The 13,389-nt window shown below is 38.9% G+C and overlaps 1 protein-coding gene across 3 annotated transcripts in view; it reads left to right on the top strand.

Moving 5' to 3' along the window:
- Nucleotides 1-885: 885 nt before the first annotated feature.
- nckap5l (NCK-associated protein 5-like) overlaps nucleotides 886-13,389 on the top strand; it is a 28,444-nt gene continuing 15,940 nt past the window's right edge. The window contains exon 1 of one of the 3 annotated variants that reach the window (XM_084428898.1): nucleotides 886-1,096. The gene's annotated coding sequence lies outside the window, so the exon portion shown is untranslated. Of the gene's footprint in view, nucleotides 1,097-11,378; nucleotides 11,834-13,389 lie in introns of those variants that run through there. The other 2 variants (XM_084428900.1, XM_084428899.1) reach the window with 2 other exon arrangements.

The following is a 13,389-nucleotide window of genomic DNA, read 5'->3' as shown; positions in this document are numbered from 1 at the left end:
TGGAAATTTCTTTAGTGGATATAACATGGTTCTAGTAGTGATCTGGGTTGGGTTTCCCAAAAGTATCGTTAGCCAACTTTGGTCGCATGTACCATTGAACTCTTGGTAATGACAGAACTTGCATCCATGCAGTTGGCTTTGGGAAACGCACCCTGGGTTTGTTGAACTTGCTTGCAAGCTATTGCACTTTGATATGTGTACAAATTGTTATTTTGAGTCGGTTCTTTTTGATAATTCAGTCAAACTGGTTCACAGAAAGATTCATTAGTGATTTTTTATTTTTTTTTATGTCAGAAATCCTTGTACAGTAAACACAAAAATGTCTGGAAAGGTCATGCAAATTGGTCAAAAAGAGTGAGAACCCTGGACAATATGTCTTGATGTTGAACAATTACTAGTTGAGCTCCCTACTTGGAAAATGAAGCAGTTTGATTTGGAACATGGTGGCTATTAAGTAGAAAAGATTAATTGAAAGTAATAGTTTTGAATTTTGTGTGTGTGTATATATATATATATTTTTTTTTATACAAATTACATTTTATACAATTAAAGGCATAAAAGCCAAAAAAAATAAAAATCATGAAGATTGGCCACAGAACACTGAATTGCATTTAAATCTTGAAGGACAAATAAATACAGAATCGCTGCTTAGTCACAAGTCATGATTAATGCAATCACTGCAGATGCGTAACAAAAATAACGCGATGACGCCGAAGTTGAATAAAACAGACTGCTTTAGCAAAAAACAAAAACAAAAAAAAAACTATTAAACAAGATAAATGTGTGAGGCAAAACTATAAATGAAAACATGCTTTTGAAAATGCTACGTGGAGCCCAAGATAGGGCCTTTTACTTAAAGTGGGGCGGGCAACACAATTTCAAGCCATGACATCACTTTTCCTGCGAGTGCTTTAACCTAAACACGGGAAGAGAGACGGATGGGAAGAGACGACGATAAAAGCTCTAATCAGCGGCTGGGGAAACAGATAAACATGTCCACAAGCTGTGCATTTAAAAGTACAGTTCAAGGTATTTCTTAGCGATATTCATCGGGGATATTTTCACACCTTCCGAAGCAGCACAAGGATCGCGCGAGGTAAAGATCTCCTTTTTCCCAGCTATCGCGCGCACAGTTTGACGTTTACGTGTCAAAAGTATGCTGATTTTGCTAAATGTAATGTTCTATGGGCATTGTAGGGGTTTGTTGTGGTAGTAAATGTTGATGTGCGCGGTGTATGATTGGAAAGGGAAATGTGGGGCATTAGCCATCCGGCTATCTGGGACACCGGTGGGGTTGTAGACTGAGGATGCTTGTCGTGATATCCTGCTTTGCTCAGAAATGCATTGCGCTTGGCTCTTTAAAGCACTAATTCTGCAACAATAGATTTTTTTTTATGTTGCTTTATATATGGACCTTGCATTCTTCATGGCAGTGTACAAAAATCACAATAATACGATCTTATCCTAAGCCTTTGCATCAGTTTCCCCGGTTCACTCTGTTTTAATGTAGTTAAAGCTATAGCCCTTCCTCTTTCTACAACACAGCGAACGTGCAGTCTGTTTATAGTTACACACTTTGGCAACCCACAACTTTTGTGTTTACTTGTGTGTGATGAGAACGCAGACTGCATTGTAAAATTGCTAATTTTGGCTGTTCAATCTGCTAGAGACCCTAAAACAGCAACTAATTCAAGAGTAATTGAGGGTAAAAGCATGTCCCCGGCCCCTCCCCTTTAATATTTTACAGATGTTTTTCACATTTGTAAGTCCCATGTTCAAAACCATGTTAAGGCTGGCTTGCAAACTACAATTCTCCCACATCTAATATTCAATATATTTGGGAGATTGTTCAATTAGAGGAACTTTTGTCTCTTATTTTTGTTGCATCTTTTTAATTATCTATCTATCTATCTATCTATCTATCTATCTATCTATCTATCTATCTATCTATCTATCTAAGAATCACCGTTCTTGCTGTCATTACCATTAACATTTTCTTAATTATGGAAAATACTAGTGACTGTAGCACATCGTTGCACAAGTAGACGTTTAAAGATCATTTTAATTAATTTTCACTTCATAATCTGAGAGTTGCTTTACTGGATGGGTTTCATTACCAAACCGGACAGTTTTTTGAGAATATTATTTCAGAAGCTGTTGATCAAAAGTTAATTGACTGCCAGCTAAATTCTTGTGTTATCAATTCCAAGGTTTATCCATAACTTTTTACTACAAAAAGTGAAAAATGTCATTAGCATTACATGTCATTACCACCACGTTATACCAAAATCTATTTAAAAGTTCAGATCTTTATCTATCTATCTATCTATCTATCTATCTATCTATCTATCTATCTATCTATCTATCTATCTATATATGTGTGTATATGTGTGTGTGTGAGTGATAAATGCTTAACATAGTTTGAAAAAGTTACATTTTTCAAGATTTCATTTAATATGAAGTGCCTATATTTGAAGAGTCACCCATTTATTCTTACATAGAGCTCTTGGAATTTTGATGCCCATGTTGCACAGCCTGAAGTAAACAATGTCCCCAAAAATAGCTGACAGCAATCGAAAGCGAGATAAACTCCAAATTGCTCAGTAAACCAAATTGCCACAGAGGACATTAGATGCAGCAGGGGGCCTTGCTCCCAGTTTGCTGATAGTCATGGTTGTGTGGTAATTCTGCGAACTACTCCCATGATCACAACATTATCTTTGTGTATCTTTTGATCTTTTTGCATGCCCGGCGGACATGCATTGTCCTTAATGGGAGTCAGATGACATAGGCAAGATCACATTATTAAAGATTCCAAGACACTTAGTGAGGAATTCAGGAATGTTGTCCAAGTGCTGTGTGACAATATGAAAACGTTTCCATAGCTCCAGATTATCTGTTTGTGCTACTATATCTATCTAAGCTATTTCTTTTGCATGCGATTTATCCTTGCTTATAGAACACACACATGCTAGTTTGCTCTAGGCAGTTTGTGTGAAGCAGATTTTCTTGATGGACGTCTTCACTCTGCAATGCAATTACGGTCTCATTTCTGGGTGCAAATAATAGATTTTTATTCTGCTTGAAACTTAACTCCTCCCATTATAGAAGAGAGAGAATGATCAAAATAAAAATGAAAACTTTCCTTAAGCCCTGCCTGGACACACTAAGCCAACGATCGACAGTCGGGCAACGTCGGTTCCGCACCGTTGACACTAGTCGGACGGCGTCGGCATGTAGAATCGGCGTCGGTGAGAGAGAGGACTCTGATTGGCTGTTCAGTGCACGAGAATAATAGCAAAACAGCGACCAAAAAAAGTCAAAACAGCACAGAACGGCTGTTCTCATCTTACCTGAGTGTTCCTTGGCAAATATTTTTATATTAACACGAGCGGATTGGAATAAAGAAAGTGATCAGCAGGATTGATATTCAAAACGGTAAGCACGCGCTGCTTTGTTTACGATTTGTGTACAGGCAGTGTCGGTTTCTCTTTTTGAATGACTAATATAGACAAATATATCTGCAGAAATACAGTTGTTTCATTTACACGCCTGCGCAGAACGCGCATGCTAGCTGGCAGTCGGCTGTAGTTCTCTCGGTGTGTTCAAGTGCAGCTTCTCTTGCCGCGACGCGAGGCGACAACACAGTCGGCTTTCATCAGCACTAGTTCTTTGGCGTCGGTTTGGTGTGTCTCTATACCTTTACATGAGTTTTTTTTCAACTGACTCCATACTAATAAATATAACAAATTCTGTAGAAATCCTCTGACTCATTTCAAACCAATGTAGTTTGCATTCCTAAATGTAATGGCTGTGACAAAGTGGTCACACACACAACTATTGTTCCCATATATACATATTTAAATAAGATGCTATCAGTCATAGTGCTGTAAGGCATTTCAAAACGTTACAGCTCCCACATGGCCTAAAGTTGTTACTCTGTTATGTTGTAGCCTGCAAACAGTGCCGTGCGTTGTTTTTCCAGGTTGTGGCTTATGATGTTATTCCATGGATTGGAGCCCAGAATGGTTGGGGGAGATTGTGCTTGGCCACCTGATCCTAGTGCGCGGCAGAGACGCCGATCAGCTGCTATCGCAAAGCAGAGCCACATGAGCCGCATACAAACACAACCCCTGTGAAACATCTGATAAAGGAATGAAATCACACAGGGTGCTGTGGGAAAATTTACAAGTGATATATTGTAGATTTCACCCACCCCTCCCCCCGGCTTTAATGTTTGTTGTTAAAAGGTTTATGTCTCTTAATTTGTAATTTGTAATTTGTGGAGCTTTAAGGCAAAACACCCTAGGTCAATAGGGTACATTTTTTTTAACTAATTGTCACCATGCTTCCAGTTGGTTGATTACATTAAGAATTACAAAAAAAAATTGTATTACAAGTTTTCTGATATGCGTTATCTAATGAAATATGCACTAATTTGCATACATTTCCAGAAAAGAAATCTGAAAAAGCCAGGTTCAAAGTTCTTTTTCATTTTGTTGACATATTAGAGTCAAAGGTTTTTACAGATGGGGGTTTGGATATCTCTTTTTTTTATCACTCCATAACAGCCAGAAAAGGGGGGGGAAAAATCAGGCAAATATGAACAAAGCCCTCTGTAAAACCTTCAGAATATAGATAGGAGTAAAACTGTAAAGTTTGGTGTTTGTAAGTGCTGCTGAAGTGAATGGCCTTTAAAGATATCTATTGTAATTGAAATCTACAGACACAAATAGATGTGAAAAAGCGGTGCAATACTCACCCTCTAGTTGTTCCAAACCTGTATGAATTTCTTTCTTCTGCTGAACACAATTCACAATGCAACTTTTTTTTTTTTCATACTATGGAAGTCAGTGGGGCCCATCAACTGTTTGGTCACCCATATTCTTCTAAATATCTTCTTTTGTGTTCAGCAGAAGAAAGAAATTCATACAGGTTTGGAACAACTTGACGGTAAGTGATGACAGTATTTTCACAACTAACCCTTTAAAAAACATGTATTTTGGATGTTTTATTTCCATTAATCTGAAACAACACAGCCAAACAGCCAAAATTTACCAGTGCACAAAAAAACTGTGTTTTTGCCTGTAGTGTTTTGCATTAAGGAACCACCTCATAAAGTAGGGAAGTGAACCCTTCCTTAAATTTAAACATGAAACTGTAGAGTTTTTAGCTTGCGCAGTTTCATCCTTGTGCTGCGTTCGGTCATCTAAACATGGCTCCTTGGACAATTAGGGCTGAGGCATGAAATTGGAACTTTTGGCAGCGGCTGTGCTTGGCTCCGAGAGCCTTCGTATAACCTGGCAGCCTGATTGAGGCCAAGTAGTCTTGTTTTAGTGTGAGAAAATGGAAGCCATCATTACAGCAGCATCTTTCTTGTCAACACAAAAGGCTAAAAAGTGTACTGATGGGCCAGCGTTGGCACACAACATGTTTAAACTCCCTCCAGACACGCAGGGTCTCGGTTTACCCATGCTGAGTTCGGACGGCCATGTCTGTTATCAGTTTTCCCTGCTGGCGCGTTTCCCCCACCCTGCTCCCGGCAAACAGTTACCATGGTTATGGATTGGGGGATCATATAAATGTTGAAAACTCATCAATTACTCTGGGATGCTGGAAAGATATGCCGTATACACAGCAGGGGAGTGGGCTGCCATCTCCCCAAGACATTACTACTGTTTTCACAAACACTGCAGAAATTTGGATGAGAGCAATTACTCTTGCAGCTTTCTCCCCCTCCAGTCTTTGTTGTGTTTTTGAGGTGCACAGTGAGACTTTCTTGCACATCCATGCCTGTATTTTACACATCATGTACATGGATGACTGGCATGATGCTCATTTTCTTTTGTCTGGATCTGTTAATTTATTAAATATCAAATCATTTGACTTTTTACGACAAGGTGAGGTTCAGGGTTGTGTCATGTGGTGTGACTGCCCAAAAATCATTATAATTAATGATTCATGATATTTGTAAATGTAAAAAAATTTTTTTTAAATGTGTTTAAAAACCTTTTGAGAATGAATGCTCACATTTCTTCAAGATGTAAAACGTGAAAATATATTAATTTATTCTTAATGGTTACACCACATGACATTTTTTTGTCTATTATACATTTTATATGTTCTAGTATAGTATTAATTAATATTTTGAATATAAATACTTTTTATATTTTCTTCTATATATATATTTATATTTAGCTTTTTAGCCATTCATAGTTCAGTTTTATTAATTTTAGTAGCCTATTTCAACTTAAACTTTATTTTATTTCAGTTAGTTGCCAAGGCAAAAATGTTTTTAATTTTCGTAATCTTTTAAGTTTGTTTTTCTCCAATATTTAGTTTTTATTATATTATCTTTATTTTAATAAACATATAATATAATATAATATAATATAATATAATATAATATAATATAATATAATATAACTTTTTCTCCCCTTTATCATGGACACACATATGTCATTGACTCGTACACGTTAAGGTATATATTATTACAGTGGGTTTGTCAAGAGTACTTTCCTATTTCCTGTATACTTAGCAAGTAACAGTATCTTTTGCGTTGAACAGTGGCGCTTAGAGAACCAATCAGCAGTGACCTACTGAAAGCAATGCACCATTGCAAAAATATATGGATTTATTTTGCTTCGCATTCACACTGCAGAAAAAAAAAAACGAAGCAAACATTTGCTTTGGTTTTTCACAGTGTGCCAGTCTTCAGCTGCAACAAACATTCAATTCATAGTTTTACTCCGCGGAAATATGCTTTGGAATGTGGCCTTAATCAATTCAGGCAAACCAGGTCAATGGCACATCCTGTTTGGGGAGAAGGGGATAAATGTCTATGATTTGGTTGGGCAGCAATGAGAGTCAAACAAACCTCATCGTCAGTGGTGTAGAGTGGGGCACTTGTACAGCACTATACATTTGATATGGCAGGGGTCCCTTTTCTCTGGCACAAAGAGACTACAGTCACGGACCCCCTTTGAAAAGCCACACCACCACCCTGTTTGAAAGCCGGGAAAAATGGCCTCACGTGCTTTCATTTCCCTTCTTTTTTTCTCTCGAAATGAAAGCGTCGGTGGTTTAGGATCCTGCGACCTTTAACCCGTTAATTACACCAACTATTCCCCCGAGAGGCTTACCAAAGCTGATGTATGTTATGTTTATGTTAAATATGCATCCTGCCCTGCGACAGGGTCATTTCTTTTAAAACACCCACATTATCAATCTGGCCCGTAAGAGCGGTCCGTTATCCTCGCAACCTTTTTTGGCCGACAGAATTCACATATTTATGTAGCGCAGAGGATTAATGTCAGGACGGAAGTACACAGAATACATTAATACGGCTTACATATGGATTCTTGCGTTTCTAAGTGGACTGTGGCCACATGCGGCAGAACAAAAGAGGAAAGGTAGGGAGCCGACATGGCTGCGGCGGCCCAGCTGGAAGGTGCCGGAGGGCATTCGCTTTGAGCCACGACGCCTGGTGTCCAGATGTTTAGTAGCTGTGTCCATGTTCACTGGCTCTGCAAACTGCTGAAAGCCAGGCTTCACTGCACTTTACTGCAGTGCCGGCACGGGGACACCGGCTCGGCCAGCACAACTCACATGCCAGCCTGCAAACCAAGCGCATAGCACACTGTTTTATTATGCCAAGCTGTTTATTTTACAATTCAAGAACATTTTTCCAGGTTTGTTATATGTGTGGCTTTGTTTATCAATGGAACCAGAGCCCATTTTCCCCTCCCTCTTTTTTTTTTTTTTTTTTGTGAGCGTAGCCAATACAGTAACCGGTGTGACATTTAGTCAAGGTGGTAACCATGACTACAAGATTATTCCGCTTTGGCTTTACCAGATGTCCTTGTCCAGCAGATGTAGCGTTTACTCGTGTGTTTGTGACCTCCAAGTCAAATTTTCTTTGTCAGGCGGGTTATTTTGTCTCAGCATGTTTGTACAGTTCGTACAAGTGTGGTATATTTGGAATTTAGTGTTCGCACAGATTCTCGAATTGATGTGCTTTCCATCTAGGGGGATACATACTTTTAGTTAAGCGTGATTTAAGTTATCGTTTATCGGAAAAATCATGGTGCTCAATTGTCAGTGTTTACCAATACATAATTATTGCTGTAATACAGAAGATGCGTTCCACACGGGGCAGAAGGAGCGGTCAGTTTAGCACAGTGGCGTACTGCCCCTCCCTCTCCACCCTAGACTAGTGTCACATTTCTAAAAGGTGGATCAGCCCCTCCACCTCACATGGAGTTCAGCACATTACCGCCCATTAAGCTGTCTCACTCTCAATGGGGGCTTTTTTGCCATGAGCCTGATTTATTCCTTTAATCCTGAGTCACCCAAATGCTTTGTCATTGACCAACTGCTGGCAAATGGAGTTGGACCAAACACTAGCAAATGTGTTGCGAGGATTCTTTTATTAGGGATGCGGCAGTATTAAAATTGAATAGTAATTCAAATTTTCATGTGGCAGTCATTAAATGTTATTATTGTTGTTGTTGTTATTGTTATTATTATTATATATGATATTATATGGTATTATCTAAAAGAAGAACAGGAAACCACTAAAAATCAATCATTAAAATCAGCAGATATTTAAATTACTGTTGTGATGCCTAAATGAAAGCTTCACATCGATTTGACATTGACGACAACTTTTTTTAATGATTGTGTTGATTGATATTTTAAAATAAAGTGTAATTCTGTAAATAAATAAACAGTGTAAATTAAATAAATAGTTTAATTTTGTTTTATTTACATAATTAAATATGGATAACTGTTCATTCTGAGATCCACTAAATCAGATTGAATGCAATAAAATATTTATTTATTTATTTGGTTCGTTCCATCCATCCATCCACTATAATACCAACTAAATTAATAATAATATATAGGCATAAAAGTTATAGATGCTATAAATATAATAACATCTGAAGTGGTCTAATATCATGCAACCCTATCTTTTAAAATATTTTCTTTTCAGTTCTTTCTGCATCTTTGGAATATAATTTGGTTTTCAGGAGATCTTCAGTAAGATTGCCTCCCACACAGAATCCAAGATTCCCTTATCAGCTCTATCAAATCACTGAGTTGTTGTAGTTATGTAACATTTGTGAGTTTGTGAGTCAGATATTGCCCAGTCAGGCTCAATCAACAGTCTTGAAATGTAATTGCCTACAATACTTCCTTTGAGATTGTCTAATTAGGCCAAATGTCCAGCTGTGTTTAAGGAGATGTAGTTGAGCAGAACTGTTACAAGCATGTTAATGTCACTTGGCACCTGAGGCTTACAGACGCTTTCAAGTGTGCTCCACTTTGCATGTCATTGCTGAGTAGTCAATTGGTAACGCACTGGAAAGCCAAGACGACCTCCCAATAAGACTCTGATCTGAATTCCTGACATTTAAGACCATCATGTCACAATGCACCTCATTATGGATCCGGATCATTGTATGTAATGCCGTAAGTCTATCCCTCTTGGGTGTTTAGAGACGTGAAAGTGGAGTTTAAAGGATCACAATGGACCTTTGTCCAGAAAGCTCTCACCCCTTGACTGTTGACTCCAAGACAACATGTGACCCCCTTGCATTTGGGTCATTTCATCCAATTTGGTCGACTCATGTGAAGACACTAACACTAGCTGAGGTGGAATTCCTCCTACAGACATGCACATATGAATTAGTATCTGGCAAGGGCATGATCTGAGGTTCATTCACAGTCAGGGACGATCTTTTTCAGCCCTTTGGCCTCGTAGACCAACCCTGTAGCCATAACACTGAGATATTTAGATAAGGTTTTAGTGCATTGCAAAGGGATTGTTTTTTATTAGGGGAGGATTTCGACAGTATCAAAATCTCCTCTCAGGTTACCAGTAAACATGTATACATGTGCAGTTATAATCTAGTTAGAGCGAAGTAGAAGTAGTGTGTCTGTCGAAGTATACATGACACAATGTGTAATCGAGCTCCATTCACATTATATAGGACGCTTAGTCCAATTTCAAAACGCTTTATCCCTGAAGCATGTTTTATTAGATTGTGCTGATTTTAACCCTGTGAGAAACCTTTTTTACCCAGTTAACACTCTTGAAGAAATTTTTAACAAGGTTAAACCAAATGCAGTTTTAGAGTTTTTAGCATAAATAGATTGTAAAAACCTGATATAGTTTTACCATAAATTTCCTCTCCATGAAAATAGCCACAGAAGCTGGCATGCCGTTTAATACAAACATACAAACTTCTCAAGTTGGTACAATTTCAGTCATACTAAAGCATTTACATGACAATGCTTTAATCCGACTGAATTTAAACTTTTAAAAGTCCATGTAAATACACTTAGTTTGTCCATCACAGGTAATGTGTATAGCTTTATATTAGGTATGTGCGAAATTACATATTTTCAATATCGACTAGTCTGGGGGTTACCTTAAGCCGAAAGTATAGTTCTCTTGTCTGCGTTCCGCTTTGACTGTTTGCGTGATATAATACTCATCAATACAGTCCGCTAATGTCCGCGCATTACAATAGGATAATTACAATAGGCTAATTACAATAGGCTAATTACAATAGGCTACTCTTGACTCTGAATAAAAAATTAAAAGCTAGAGATCACTTGTCACAATTAGAAATTCTGGCATCTGTCAAATCATCTTGGATGTATTAAAGGGATAGTTCACCCAGAAATGACAATTCTATCATCATTTACTCACCCGCAAGTTGTTCCAAACCTGTTTACGTTTCTTTGTTTTGGTGAACACAAATATTTTAAGGAAAGTTTGTAACCAGGCCATTCAATCGTGCCCCAGAACTGTTCAGTTTTCCACATTCATCAAAATATCTTCAACAGCTAAAAGAAATTGATACAGGTTTGGAACAACCTGAGGGCGAGTAAATGATGACACAATTTTCATTTTTGGGTGAACTATCCCTTCAAGCGAGGTACGAAGAACGGACCCCTGAATGAAACTGAACATTGTTTTGGACAAGTTGGACTTTTTTTTTTTTTTTTAATGCTGCATCCTAACGTTCAAGTCCGAACACTCCAGAAAATGGCCAAAGGCACCAATCTGAATGCGTATAGCTCAAATAGTGGTGCTTTAAAGGGAATGAGATCCTTTTTTTTTTTTGTCTTTTCACAGTTCGTTTTTAATTACTCATAGTTTTTTTTATTTAGTCACTTGGCTACTCTGTTATTTATCCAGGTCAGGTTTTGTTCTTGCAGCTCTACATTGACTTCCACAGTATCTGCAGTTGCAATCCAATCAGTGCAAGTCTGATAAAGCAGTCTCAATCCTCTTAGAAAAGAAGCTCCTGCTCCTTGACAAGGGGCCGAGTTGCCTGGGTAACTCCATTTTTTTTTTTTTTTCTCTGCGCCTGTTCGGATATCCGTCCTTGTCCTCATCTTTGTTCGGGGTGGCTTTTGGAAATATAACCCCCTCTATTTTTATGGCCTCTCCAGCAGTTGTAGGGTTAATGTTTAGCTGCAGCCGTTGGAGGAGGGAGAGACACTCAGAGGAGAGATGGGGGGCTGGCCCACAGCTGTTGTAGTAGGCTGGGTCTATTGGGGTAGGATGCCTGCCTCACACTCCCTTGAACAATGGGAGGACATGGAGTCCACTGCAGACAGCAGATACAGTTTCCTTGCACTTGCCTAAGGACAGGCGATGTACTACCAGAGTAACGTGAGGAGGATTTCCTCGGAGGAACGCTAAAATATTGCAAAAGGGTTTCTTTGTGGCGTTTGCGGATCCTGCTCCCGTGTCTCACATTTGCCTTGCATGGGCTGCACTGAAACGTCTGGGATGCTCTGACTGGAATTAAAGGTAATTTTACGCATAGCTGTTTGCAACACTGCTTTTTAGCCACAGTCGAATCCTGTCTATACGTTTCTCGCTGTATTTCAGTGACTTGTGTTAGCAGGCACTTTGTCAGGAGTGTGTTTCGTGAACCGTTAGATATCAGATTCGGCTTAGTGTGGAACAACTATGCATTTATCCCTTGGCAAACAGTTCTGGAGCAGTCTATATGATATTTTTTACCTTGCTGCATTAACGTTTTTGAAAGCTGTAAGTCGGTCACCATGGCATTGATCATCATTTCCGTATGCTAATCAATCAAAACGGTTTGCTTAAGCCGGTGTAGCGTGCTGAAACGACCCATACAAGTTTTCCTTGTCATGAAAAACAGCTGGTGCCATTTTTAAAAGGACTATCAAAAAGTCTATTTCATCGCCATCTAGGTTAGAGAAGCAGTTGCATGCTAAAATGTTAATAAGCACAAGTCTGTTTGCATTGGTTCAGGGACAACGTGGGTACATCCTTCAGTGTGATGCCTGAAGGACTCATTGTTTGGGTGTGAGTGATCATCTTATTTAACTCCAAGCCAACTGTAAGTAATTGAGAATTAGGTTGGAGTTCATTTACAGTTAGTCTGCGAATCAAAGTAGTCCTTGAACAAGCTGAAGCTTTTGCTTAGTCCTCATTTAAGTGTGTTTAGGTAGCTCATGCTGCAGTCAAGGCTGTGCAGATGGAGACAACGCACTTTGTGTAGATAGGTGCACTGCCGCAAAGGAACAACAATAGTGCATGAGTCTGCAGATGGCTGCATGGTAACTTTGCTGAGAGCTACAGAGTAGCATGCCTTACCTTTCATGTTTGGAGCAAAATGGAGGACTAGACAGTCCATAAACATTTGGGGGGCCTTTGCTGTCACCGATGCGACAGCCAGAGCAAGTGGACCAAATAATCTTTAAAGCACACAGAAAATTGCAATGGAAATCTTTACCCCAGCTGCATAAACCTGCATTATTAAAGATTTTATTTATTTAATGCCACATTCAGGAATAGAAGCTGTCTCGCCATACTTCAGAGACTCTTTATCCCCGGGAATAATTCACATCAAAGAGAAAATATAATGCCCTTAGGGACTTGATGGAATGTCTATATGTTTGTTTGCTTTTCCACAGAATGCTTTTATTCATTATATCTCTATTCAATGCATTTGCAGACTGTCTATTTCTTCTTCTGGTGTGATTGATCATTTTATCAGCTCGTAAATCATGCGAACAGATCAATAATTGGGTTATGAAGGTGTCTGAGAGCTCTGTGCCCATTGTGCAGGGTGTGAATAATCAGAGACCGTCTCTCCGGATGCCGATTGGCTGTTTCTTAATAACTCCTCGAGTGTGGGGGATGGAGGCGGAGCTCCCAGCACATTTTGGAATCCCAGAGAGCCCTACTTCTGTTTGATTGCCTTCACACTGGCTTTATTCCACCCCTCTGAGCCATGCAGGTCCTCCCCCAACATCTACTTTCCCTTTTTATCAACACTCTTTTAAATCCTGATTTGCATTATTCGAGATATCATTCCTGACTGTACG

This window comes from Rutilus rutilus (genome assembly GCF_951802725.1).
Source record: "Rutilus rutilus genome assembly, chromosome: 13".
Taxonomy (NCBI): domain Eukaryota; kingdom Metazoa; phylum Chordata; class Actinopteri; order Cypriniformes; family Leuciscidae; genus Rutilus; species Rutilus rutilus.
The sequence above is the reverse complement of the archived record's forward strand: the minus strand, read 5'-3'. Positions and strand labels throughout refer to the sequence as shown.